This window comes from Lepisma saccharinum, chromosome 15 (assembly GCF_977018435.1).
Source record: "Lepisma saccharinum chromosome 15, izLepSacc3.1, whole genome shotgun sequence".
NCBI classification, from domain to species: Eukaryota; Metazoa; Arthropoda; class Insecta; order Zygentoma; family Lepismatidae; genus Lepisma; species Lepisma saccharinum.
The window spans coordinates 32,624,560-32,637,452 of NC_139243.1; the positions used below are offsets into that span (position 1 = coordinate 32,624,560).

The following is a 12,893-nucleotide window of genomic DNA, read 5'->3' on the forward strand; positions in this document are numbered from 1 at the left end:
TCTTTTTTTAAGTTGGGGGACCAGGCCTCCCTGGTCCCTCCAGAACTCCGACTATGGAGTAGAATGTTAAGTGCTGAAGAAAGACAAATATAATTGTATACTTGTATATAGGAATCCAATAATACTAACTTAAAAGGGAAGCCGCATTTACTTCGCTGTACATCTTGTTGAGGAGGTGAAAGCAAGAAAAATGAAAACAAGTTACTAGTAACCAGGCCAGTACCCAGTGGAGGGACCATGGAAGCCATGCCCTTCCCCCCTCGAACCATGAAATATTTAAATATGAACATATAAAAAGTTACTAAAATGACAAAAAAGGGGGAAAATGTACCTTACAACTAAGGGTGCTAACAGTTTTATCTTAAATGAGCCTTGAAATACCTGGTGAACCATAGTTTATCCAAAATGAAATTTCATCCTAACTTGGCTAGATGTTAATGCTGTTAGTATTTCTCTCCCCCTTGATACTCTTATCAGTTCACCTTGTATAAACAGCCACCCTTCAGTTTTAAGGCTCGGCTGAACCTTTGAAAGCCCAAAGGGCAATTTTTTTTCAAATTTTCCTCTCCATTCCAAAAACTTCTTTGATATTCCAAAATATGAAAAATTACATACGCTTAGAATTCTTTCTAGAGTATTGACGTGAATTTTCGAGAGTTTGCTTTTGCTGTTATGTAGATATTCTCAAAAGTTTTGCGATTACGTAAGTTTATTAAACTATTGATAATATCTAGATAACAGTGAAAACAAACTAAACTAAAATTCTCGTCAAATGTCCAGTTGAGCCTTAAGGCTTTCAGAAGCCATAAACTGTTTGGTACAACATTATTTGTGTGACTGGTTCAGTTATTGCAGGGTTCACCAAATCAAAACTGACATGCTGTAACTTTCATTGTAGGCAGAAGCTTGGGCAATATATTAAAAACCTGCTAACCTCAACTTTTATTACAGCAGTTATACTCTCAACCTGAATAAAGGTCACTATGAACCAGGCAAGGATTGTAGATTATGGTCACTATTAAAACTCCATTGGTATACGACACTCACCCTAACATATAATTGTAAGTTTTTCAGGCTCAGGTAATTATATTATTTTCCGGTCTTGTCTAGCTGTAATTCGCAATGTCCATGGCCAGATGATAGCAGTTATATGTTCTGGCATTACTCTGTCTACACACACACACGTCATTTTGACGATAGTTCGTGTTTTGTGAGCACCAAGCTCACACATACACCAACCACGTAACCATATTCTGAAAACATATTTTATTTCTGTGCGCACTAAATTCATGTTGCGTCACTGTTTTGATATTCAATAGTTATTTTATTGGACTCCATTAATTTATTACGGCTACTATTTGTGGCAAAATAAATTTTGGAATATGATATTAGTCATGAATGAACTACAGTTCCGAGCATGGCCTGCTGAGTCAAATAAGAAATGAGAATACCTGGGAAGTGTGTTTGATTCTCATGGCTAATTGTTGTGTTTTTCTTGATAACTTGCCTCTCATAATAGGTAATCAGTAATATTGCAATACAAGCATATATTTTTTTAATATAATAAGAACAATTTTAACTTATATAAGTGATATGCATTAGGTACTACATATTTATAAACTACTTTCAATATGATTAATGTAAAAAGATATTCAAAAAATGACAAAAAACAATAAAATTCATATATGAGCGCCATGTTCACCGTATACCAACCACGTTACCTATTTAAACCATGAAAAATGCAGAGGCCAAAGTAGTTCTCGACATTAGGGCCTTCCCGATGGCGTTGTGGTAGCGTCGTCACAATGTAATCAAGGTGTCCCTGATTTGATACCCGGTGGAGGCACACACTGGTTCGGTTCCCACTTTAAACCGTAGGTCCAGTCCAGATTAGCCTTTCTGTGCATAAAGTGGACTTAAAACAACAATTCAATCAAAGCTCTCGGTATCTGCCAATATAGGCATTTATTGGTAAAATTAGATATTTTTACCAATCCAACATTTCTACAAATAGTCTGTAATTTACTGCAAAAGTTTGACATCATATCATTTTTGTGAACCTACGGGGTGGGAAATAACCTTTTGCTAGGGGTCCACAGCAAAAAGTAACAAAAATTAAGAAATTATGGTAATACCGAATGTTTACTACGACAATTGTGGTTACAAAAACAAAATAAAAAGTTAGTATGTCCGCCGTTTGCTTCTCTCACAGCACGAAGACGATCAGGGTAGGAGCTCAGAAGATTCGCAAACAGTCCGTATTCCATTCCATGTCACGGAGGACTTGTTCCAGATGTGCAAGGAGTGTTGGCCGGGAATAGCGGTCCGGTCCGCGTTCCACTGTCATCAAGGACTCAACTGCGTCCTTCAGAATAGCCCCAAAGTGCTCCGCTGCATTCAGGTCCGGTGATGCACCCGGCCATTCAGAACTGCTGAAGAAGTCAATGCCACTTCGCAGAAGAAGGTCTTGGTTTTAGCATTTGCCTTGAAGCAAGGTGCTTTGTCGTGAACTAACTTTTAATTTTGTTTTTGTAACCACAATTGTCGTAGTAAACATTTGGTATTACCATAATTTCTTAATTGTTGTTACTTTTTCCTGCAGACCCCTAGCAAAAGGTTATTTCCCACCCTGTATATAAATTAATACATCCTGCTTTTGTATAAAAGCACTTTATTCGTATCCACAAAATTGCACAGCTACTTTTAAGCATTCATAGGTGCATTCACTGCCCAACAAAAATTTGTTCAAGCATAACACACTTCAACAATTTTGTCTATGTTATATCACCTGGTATAGCACTGCCGAGTATACACACATGTATTGTTGTGATATTGTCTGTGAGCCAACATATTCCATCACCCACTTGACATGTTTTCCAAGATTTGCCAGTTTCCAAGTGCATTTCATCTCGATACCTGTTACTTATTTTTTACCTCTTGATAATTGTATTCGAAGCTCGGCACTACACAGCCCAACACTGAAAAATGTTGGAACTCTTATCTGCAAGTATAAGGTTAACTGGTAGATTTTGCCACTGTGTTCTGTAATGAAAGTTATTACACACACCTTGAGGGTATATACAGATCAAATACTTAACTGTATTTTGTTTACAATTAGACCAAGTCATGGCTCTTATAATCAAGTGCCTGTTAATAAATAATTTGAAGCAATCTATAATTACAGAAACTCTCTCTCCACAATGTCTTTCTGTCCATGGTATGCAATTTAAAATCATACATATATGATATTTGACCACTTGTCTACTATTCAGGATGCTGTTACTTTTCACAAGTATCAATATGCCAGATCCTGCAGTGGAGAGTTCAGTCATTTTTTTTTTTTTTTTGTAGAAACATAATCATCTCCTCAAATTTTGAAAGTTACTTATTCAGAGAACAACTCATATGTGCACCTGACACATTGCAAACAGCCATTAAAATGGTTAACTTGATGGGACTATTGTAAAACTGCACCCTTTCTTCACTCTCATTAAAGTCTTCAGTAAACTTTGCCTTTGACACTTGAACTCCTTCGCAAGTTCCTGTGATCTTAAATTACATTGCCAATATACACTATATTCCATTGTCATGGGTGTCTGCCATGCAGTGTGTTCATTTCCTAAAGAAAAGAAGAGCATAAATAGTACACGTATCACAAAGAGAAAATGCAAAATAATAAAATGTATGATAAATACACAAAAATTAGTACACACTTTATCCACGAAACGTTTTTTCTTCTTCTTTGTTCTATTAATTTCAGTGGCCACTACCACCATCCTCGTTGGAACTTGTACTGTTGCTTGACATACTTCCAACGAGGATGGTGGCAGTGGCCACTGAAATTAATAGAACAGAGATGAAAAAAGTTTTGCTGATAAAGTGAGTACTAGTTTCTCTATATTTATCTACTACCGCGTCTCTCTTTTCCCAATTATGAATAAAATATATGGCTCGGATGGACCAATGTGATAATGTGCCCATATTTGATGCTACTGATTCTGAACCAGTGATGATAAAAATAGATATTGCACACACAAGTGCGAAAAAAATTAACTTTCCCACTTATCTTTGGATTTTTCATATTTGTTTACACAGATTTATTCAGCTCGATGAAAGCAGCATGTGTAATTCCAACATGGCAATGTAAAAATATGTCTTACTACGTGTTCAACACTGCTGGTTGCATGGAAAAAATACTCATCAATGATCACGCGGATCACTATCATGATCCATAGAATATTATCGTTTTTACCCATTATTTGTCAAAATTGATCTAGTTTTATAGCAATAATGTCATTTCAAAAAGCATTCTGGTTCATTAGCAAAATGTTATTTCACTCAATATGTTACAGGGGAAAGGAAATTTTAAATCTAGTAAATTACATTTAAATATGGTGAAACCAACAAAAATTACAACTTATATTGTCACATTTATTATTCCGTTTCCTCACAAGACTCATACATGCCTCTGGTGGTGTGAACATACATTTATGCATTTATAATAGATTTTAGAAGTTAGTAATTGTATATATAGAAACACTTTGTGTCTAAAAACACTTCCGTCAAGTTGCATGGATCCTTATTGTGCTCCACTGTAGTGTGAGCTCTATAACAAATGAAAAGACTTTGTGTGTCATTATGTAACAGAACAAGAAGTATTCTAAATACATGAAACTTGACATTATAATATATGTAACTATTATTCGCATATTAGTTATTAAACTGCAGTTTCATGCAAAAAAAATGGATGATATTGTTAAGACAAGGGGAGTTTATGTGCATGAAGTTCATGTGAACATAACATCTTAAGTTTGCACATAACTTGAGGACCTAAAACTCCCACTTTTATGCACAGATAGGTTAATTGGGACTGGAGCTACAACAGTTAAAATGGAATCTGAAACACTTATGTGCCTCCACCAGGTATCAAGGCTGGGATGGTTTAATTACAAGGTGACGACGTTACCGATATGGCATCGGGGAGGCTGGTATGGGTTTTAGTAATGACGACAAGGAAGGTTTTGTTAAAAGGTGCATGTGTCAGATACAGAGGAATACAGTGATGTTTCAGAGCATGTGATGGGGATCGTAGACTGTGTTTTGATGCATGATGAAAGATGATAGTAAAAAGCAGGAGGCTGAGTAGTCTCTAAAACTGTATTTGAAAGAGAATATTATTACGATTACTAACTTTGATTAAATACTAAATATTTAATGTTGATTTCATTGTAAGACTTAATTTTCACAGAAAAATTGCATATTCCCTTACATGGAGTATCTGTTACAAAAGTTGGTGTGAGTGAATTAAGTTTATACAACATATCAATGTATAAATAAAAGAAGTGTGGTGTATTTTCCTTACCTTTCTCTTGGTGATATTTGAATATCTTCTGTGCAACTTTAGAACCACTGTTGGCATTTGCCTCACATACTTCTGGTTCCTTGCTACATTTTTATAAGCAACAAAGGGAGCCCAATATGGATTAGTCTCATCCATGTGGTATGCAGGTTTCCCTGAAACAGGCAGAATATGCATTATTACCAACATTTACCTTCTGTTTTTTAAAAGAAAAAAATCAGAATAGAAGCACTTTCTATATATAAGCTCACTGCAGCAAGAGGCCACAAATTTCTAGTGTTTTGTCTGCTTACACATTTTTAAAAATGCAAATGCAGATTATGTTTGTACTTACATTACTGATGTGTATATCTTTGCCTATATATTAATTTCGTTCGATTCTGCCATTGTCAGTGTTAGATCATTGCTTATAGCAACGATTAGGTGCAGAACAGCTGCATTCTTAACCTTGCCCTTCAATAAAGGATAACTGAATTGAATGAATAGACAACACAAGCCACGGCTGTGTAATAGTATTCCTGTGAAACACTTCTAATAATAGAACATGTAAATTTTACCACATACCAATACCAATGAAAAATACAATGCCTACATTCATTTCGACGTGTGGTAAATAAGTTCTTCTACATTTCTTTTGCAAAAAGAACATTTCTTAAATTTTGGGTAACAGTTTCATACATCGGAGACACATTTCTTCAATTTTACACAAGGAACTACTTACGGAAATGAGTTTCTCCCAAGGTTTACAACGTTTATCGAGGTATTTTTTTTATCGTGGAATATATTTGACCGGGAAATCATGTATTTTTCAAGAGAAATATCTCACCGACGCACAATTGCCATTGCTTTCATTTGCTTGCCATACGACAACCGGATGCTGCGTACGTTTGATGACGTAAGCCCCTGTCAGTGTTTCAAACCTCCTTTTTTGTTTACAATGCTTGCCTAACGTAACCAAACCTAACCTAACCTTATCGGAAATGGTTCGTGGGATTATCCGTGAATGGTTCGTGGGGCTATCGGTCAGCTACCGTGCATAATGGTTCGTGGGGCTATCCGTCAGCTACCCGTACATGATGTACAATTTGCACAACTGATGAACACGATAGTAGGTATTTTTGGGTGAAGGATGTTGGAAAAACTGCATGCTCACTACGCTAGTCACGATTTGCCCGCCATATTCTGTGTTATGGAAGCGAAAAAAGGAGTCAAAGAAATTACTCTCTGTGTGAAAAATTGTTGTTTTTTTTTTCGTGTAAAAAGCATAATGGCAACTTGAACTATGTTCCGCAATACACAATTGGTAAGTACGAACCATGCGAAACACAAAATATCCGATTTTAATGTGTCTCTGATCTATGAAACTGGTACCAAAGTTCGTGTACATCACAAATAAATGTGCTAAAAAGACACTCACCTTCACTGTAATCCGCCCCTGCTTGCAGAGCAAGTCTTGCTTGGGTTTCTTGTGGACTTGCTTGATGCAATTGCTGACCTTGGCCTGACAAACATTAATTCTGCAATCTTTTGCCACTGCCAACCGCTAGCTGCCTGTTGCAAAGAAGCAAAAATATTTCACTAACATGTAAAAATGCTTGTATTAAGATAAGATAAGATTTATTTCATCCATGAATAACTTACCTTACTTGCATATATATTCAGTGATATTGGACACGTCAGTTTGTTTACAATATCATAAACAATGCAGTATAATAAAACAATGAAATACAATTTATGGTTACAGTGAAATATAGTCAAATTATAATACGATAAACACCCACATTACTACCTTAATGGTACCCAGTACACATTTGCATTTTACATCCATTCCATTATCTTAGAATTTTTCTATTGATCCTCTAATTCTGATCAACACGAGAAGTGCTTATTATTTGGTTAAATATAATTGAGGTCAGCTGTACTATTTTCCTTATTTATTACGTACCCATTACACAGTGCACAGATAGTATAACAATTATGACCTTCAAAGTGCTTCAGTATTTCCATGTTGGTTTTTGCTTTTCTACCTTTTGGATCTATTCGTATCACCTTCCTGCATAATTTTTGGATGATGCACTTAAACGTTTGGTCTGAGCCACAGACTTTATGTAGCTCAGACAAAACGTTTAAGTGCATCATCAAAAAAGATGCATGCTGCTGCATCAAAACGCATCAGCTGATGCATTAAAGTGCATGTCGACTGAAATAAATCCTCACTTGAATCAAATGATGCACTTTGGTGTTTCTTTCACGACATACAAAAATGCACCAAAATGCATCAAATGTGAATCTGATTCTTTGAAGAAGCTACAAGACAAACTTTAGTGCATCAATCGATGCATTATAGTGCATCAATCGATATGATGCATTTAGTTCTCTGTGTGCATAATGGTTCGAATCCCATCTTAAACTGTAGGTCCAGTCCCGATTAGCCTTACTGTGAATAAAGTGGACTTAAGACATGAACTCAATAACATGGAAGGCTGGCACTCGAAGCTACACTGTTAGAAGTTACCGTGAAATTTAATACATCCTACCGTAAAAATTTTACGGACTCGACCGTGGAATCGGAAATACTTCCATACCGTTTTAGACCAAGCCGCGCATGCGCATTTGTGTCGCTTGTCAACTTTCACAGGCCAACATGGCCGAAGCGTATGTTTTTGTTGCTGTGTTGTGCTTCTTTATCGATGGTTGTGCTTCGAATGCCTGCGTGGAAAGTAAATCTACATAACTCAAGGTACGTATAATGTTTTTATTTTTTAACATAATGGAATGAAAATTCATTGTAACACAGTTTATTAGTCCTATATTATTATTATTGTACTGCTGTACTATGCAACGAAGCCAAAACCACGTGCATTTATTCAATTTGCTTGTGTAGTGGAAGATATAAATTCATCGATGTCTTTATCACATGTACCACATTGCAAATACCGGTCACTTTCATTAGGTAGTATACAAACGATATATGAAGTGCGTGTCTGTTGTTTACAAGTAGTACTCAGAAATTTTTGAAAGCAGAAACTTGCAATAGCCGAGTTACGGATGGTAGAAATGTTTAGTAACAGTCTCTGAGGTACAATTTTTTCTTACTTGACAGGTTTTGATGTTTTATGTAACATAGAATGTGCTTCTAAGCGCGGAAAGCACGAACAACCGCGATATTTGATCCCAAACCACAGCTCACGTAAATTAAAAACCTCCTATCTCGGAGTACTTTCGCAACTTTTTATTGGTCAAAATTGGTGTATGCACATTCAAATAGCTTAAAATACGTGCAAATGATAACGTCACCAAACTTGGCACTACTAACAATAGTTACACTTCTATTTTGGTTTTGTGAGTTTTAAGTCCTTCGTGTTTGATTTACTTTACTTTATAATACATTTAAAATGTAAAATTAATATTTATTTTCAATTATTGACTTTTATTATTAATATTTTGGGTGCACTTGCACAAAGCCTTCGAGCTTCCCTGCTTCTGGCTAAGGAAACTAGGTACTTTACTTCACCATAACTCATTTCCCTGAGCTAAAAACAGCAGAAAAGCTACATAAACAACTTAATCTTTATAAAAAATGCAAAAACTTTCACTTGGTGGTACAGAAAGTCAAGGGTACCTAACTATTCATCTGGCATAACAGCCTAAAAGTACTGGCTGAAATTGTATGGATTTCATCAGTAGTGACTGAATGATACTGTTAATCCTGAACCTCCACACATAAATAATTCCAGGGAAGGGTTTAAAAGCTTTACGGGAAAAAAATGACACGGTGTGCTTCAATTGTCCCCTTCCTTCACTTATCCTGTACACTGAAAAAAAAATCATGGAAATTAGCCGAAATTTATCTGAAAGTCCCAAAATTATAGTAAAATTCAATATTGGGTTCTAGACCCCATCAGAGTAAAGATATTTTGATCTAGCTAAGGTTATCTGTTGAGAAGTATTTAATCCCATGGGAGATTTATAAATGAAGAACTGGTCTCCCAATATTGTTCATTTTATTCATAATTTTGTATTTAGGTAAGTAGAATTACATAATTTTGACAAAATGTCAAGTGAATGGTTAAAAATACAAATTTATGAGTAATTATAATAGTGTACATTTACACAAGTTGGAGGTGTTATATTTAACTTTGTATGTGAAAACAAAATTGAAACTTAGAAATTTTTATCTGCGGAACACTGAGGAATTTTCTAAAAAAATAAGATGGCAACATTGATTTTCACTAATATTAACTATTTGGATGTTCCATAACATATTGAGCATCCACTTAAAATCCTTCTGCTAGTTCTAAGCAAATAATGTGAAGTAAAAGCAAAATTTTTGTAATAATTCAAAATTCCTTCGGTTTTGCGGCATTTTCCAAGAATGACACTTTTACATAAAAACTGAGTGGTACTGACATGAAAGATGTTAGTTCTTGGTGTTATTTTGTATTTCCCTTCAAGTTTAAACTGTTTATGACTGCAACAATTAGCATTCATGCATATTTAACTGTAATTAGGTATCTTATGACTGATTTAAAATTCTTTTTCTCTCGCAAGAATTGCAATTTTGGACAAAATTTGGATTTAAAGTTCTAGTAATCAAAACAATGACACAATATAAGTTTAATACAGTAGATTTAGGTAATTTATGGTTTGATTGTTATCATTAAGTTTAAACCTGTTCAAAATTGTTAATAATTTATGGTTTTCATGCTCAAAATTCATTTAATTACAGGTTTTTATGAGAAATTCTGATTTTAAGTCTGGAAAGTAAAAGATATGCCAAGAACTGTGCCAATGGGTAGTGAGCTGTGAAATTTCTGTGGGAGGTCCTAGAAACTGCATTGGAACCTCTTTTGGACAAGATCCACAAGTAAGTTGCTTTTCATGTTTTCAACTAGAACCTGAAGCAACAAAATACCCACCCCTCCTCCCATTAGAAATGGATCCAATAAGTTTTTATAAGAAATTTGAAATGTTACTCACTCAATGGTTGGAAGTTAGCTTGAAAGATAAATAAAATAAATCATGGTAAAGGTTATTGAAAGTTTTCAATCTTGTGTTCTGACAACTATTATTCAATCCCTTTACCTTTACTTCCCATGTGAATGGCTGTATGTGGAAAGAGTGGGTCATGGAATTGAACAATTACTTGAATTGATACTAACACACAGGGCCTACTTTTTTAAAAAATGCTGCCAATTTATCATACAAACTCCTGTAACTATTTAAGGTCAGAGTGGGCTTTCCTTAAAAGTGGGCCAATTGACATTCTTTGAAATAACCCTTACGTGTATTGAATGCAAGTTGTTTTTTTTGTTTGTTCATATATTTGATATTTTGAATGAGATTCTTAAATTTATTATTGTTATTACAGGATCGTCCCTAATAGAATGCATGGAAATTATGCTTTCAATTGAGCAAGGATTGATAGAATGCTTGGCTTCCTAAATGCTATATCAGTATCCATTTCAAGCATGCAACACATTGGAGTTTGGCAAAAGGTGTGTTGTATCATGTGTGAATGGAACACTGCACAAACTTTCACATAATAATTAAAAAGCTCCAAATTTGTAGTTCAAATATTTTTAATTCTCCTGAAATATTCACATCAATTCAGTGCATAAAACAGGTGGTTGGGTCAGTGGCAATGTGGTTTTAGTGCTAAACCCATACTTTAATCACCAAACATTCAGAGTTTGAGTCTTCTTGTCAGTATGGATGTGGTTTGTTGTACAATGAGATGCATAAGAATTGCAAAGTAAATTGTCCATCGCCATGTTTATTGCCCTTGTTTTACGAAATGAGTGCTTAAAAAAATGAAACAAAATGTCAAACAAGCTGCTGAAAATTTCTACACCAGCACTTGCATACATAAAAGGTCAGTCCCTAAAAACACGAAAGAAGCAAGAGAAATATGAATGAAAATTGTTATGGACAATTTGCTGACCCAATACTTGTGCATCCCACTGTACCATTTATTATTTAATCATAATATTGGTCATTTCTCATCTTAGTATTGTCTCTTAGATCTAAAAGATGAATGGTTTAAACACTGAATGCAGTACTGGGTTTACCATATGATTTGGCACACACGGAACGGAAGTAAGGTAAAGCCCATCATGCACCATGACATGAAGGCACAGCGCAATGTGGAAGTTGAGCCCCACCAGTGCTGTGATACCATAATTTACCACAGCTATACACTAAATTTCATGAAACGTTAAGTGGAGACCATGTTTCCATTAAATATGGATTATGTTTCTATTAAATATATGGATGAAATCTGCAAACTTCTCTAAAAATGTGGAAAACGTGGTGGAATACTGATGACGATGATGATATATGTCATTTTACAAATAAAAACAAATATGGAATACATATTTTCATGATTGCATTTCAACATGCAGGCTACAGTACAGCATGTTATTGTATCTCCATTTCTTGTTTCATTGCTTTTTTGAATTTTAGTTTTGTTTTCTGTTAACCACTTTAATAATACTCGTAATGACACTGAAAATGAAAACTTGCAAAAACGTACATAAGAAGTTCTCTTCTTGTTTTGAACTGACATAATGCAGACTTCAATTGTCTCATGGCAGTAAAGACACCCAACTAACTGGATTGTCATGGTTCACATAGGAGATGTACTGCGTAGAAATTTTTGCAAAGAAAATTCAGGCTTGACCAGGACACAAACCAAGTTCTTTGGCATACCATGTCATTGCTCTACAGACTGAAATAAACCAGGGCTGGCTTAGTAGCTAAGTTAGTATAGTTACTTTTTCAAATTAGTTTACTCTATGGGTAACTGGGAAGGGAGGGGGTGAGACAGCTGAAACATGGTACTGATCACATCATCTCCACTGTAGCCAGTAGATAATGTGGAACCATGTGCCTTCATGGGAAACGACTACTGAGCTTACACACCACTGAACACCTTTGACAATGTTATTCTGTTACTTGAGAATTAATGAAATTTTAAATTTATGCTGCTGCAATAGCATTTGGTTTTGTATCAAATTCCTTAATGGTATATTTCTTCTTCCCAGGTGATTTAATCCAGCAGAAGGGTCCTAAGTTAAGAAGAAAAAAGCACAAGTGCAATGTAGTAATTATTTGACAAAATGCAAAGAAACAAGTGTAAAGTGAAAATAAATAAAAAGTAAATTATAATTATGTACTTGGTTGATTAGAATAAATTATTTATATTATTTGAATTATTATATCTCATTTGAAAATTCCATTTTTAAAACTGAAAAGTATTTGAGGATTGCACCAATAGCAGGGATGGAAGATTGGTAGTAATGTCAGTAAAATCCAGGTTTTTTAAAATCTTATTTTACTTATTGATTTATTAATTTTTTATGTTGAATTCATTCTCTTGGGCTATCGATCAAGTGGGTTCTGCAACTGTTTCTGAACTTTTGAGAATAATGCCACTATCTTCAGGCTAGAATTACTTCTTTACCTTTACCCTGAAGATGAGAATAAAGTCAGATCTAGGAACTTCTCAGACTTTTGTAGAATTCATGTGGCC

The 12,893-nt window shown here is 34.9% G+C and overlaps 1 long non-coding RNA gene across 1 annotated transcript; it reads left to right on the forward strand.

Annotated features, from left to right (window-relative positions):
• The first annotated feature begins 7,947 nt into the window (after nucleotides 1–7,947).
• Nucleotides 7,948–12,536, forward strand: LOC145999448 (uncharacterized). Its single transcript, XR_014443390.1, has 4 exons — nucleotides 7,948–8,099; nucleotides 10,089–10,226; nucleotides 10,731–10,857; nucleotides 12,406–12,536. It is a non-coding gene; the product is annotated as an uncharacterized LOC145999448 (long non-coding RNA).
• Nucleotides 12,537–12,893: the final 357 nt, after the last annotated feature.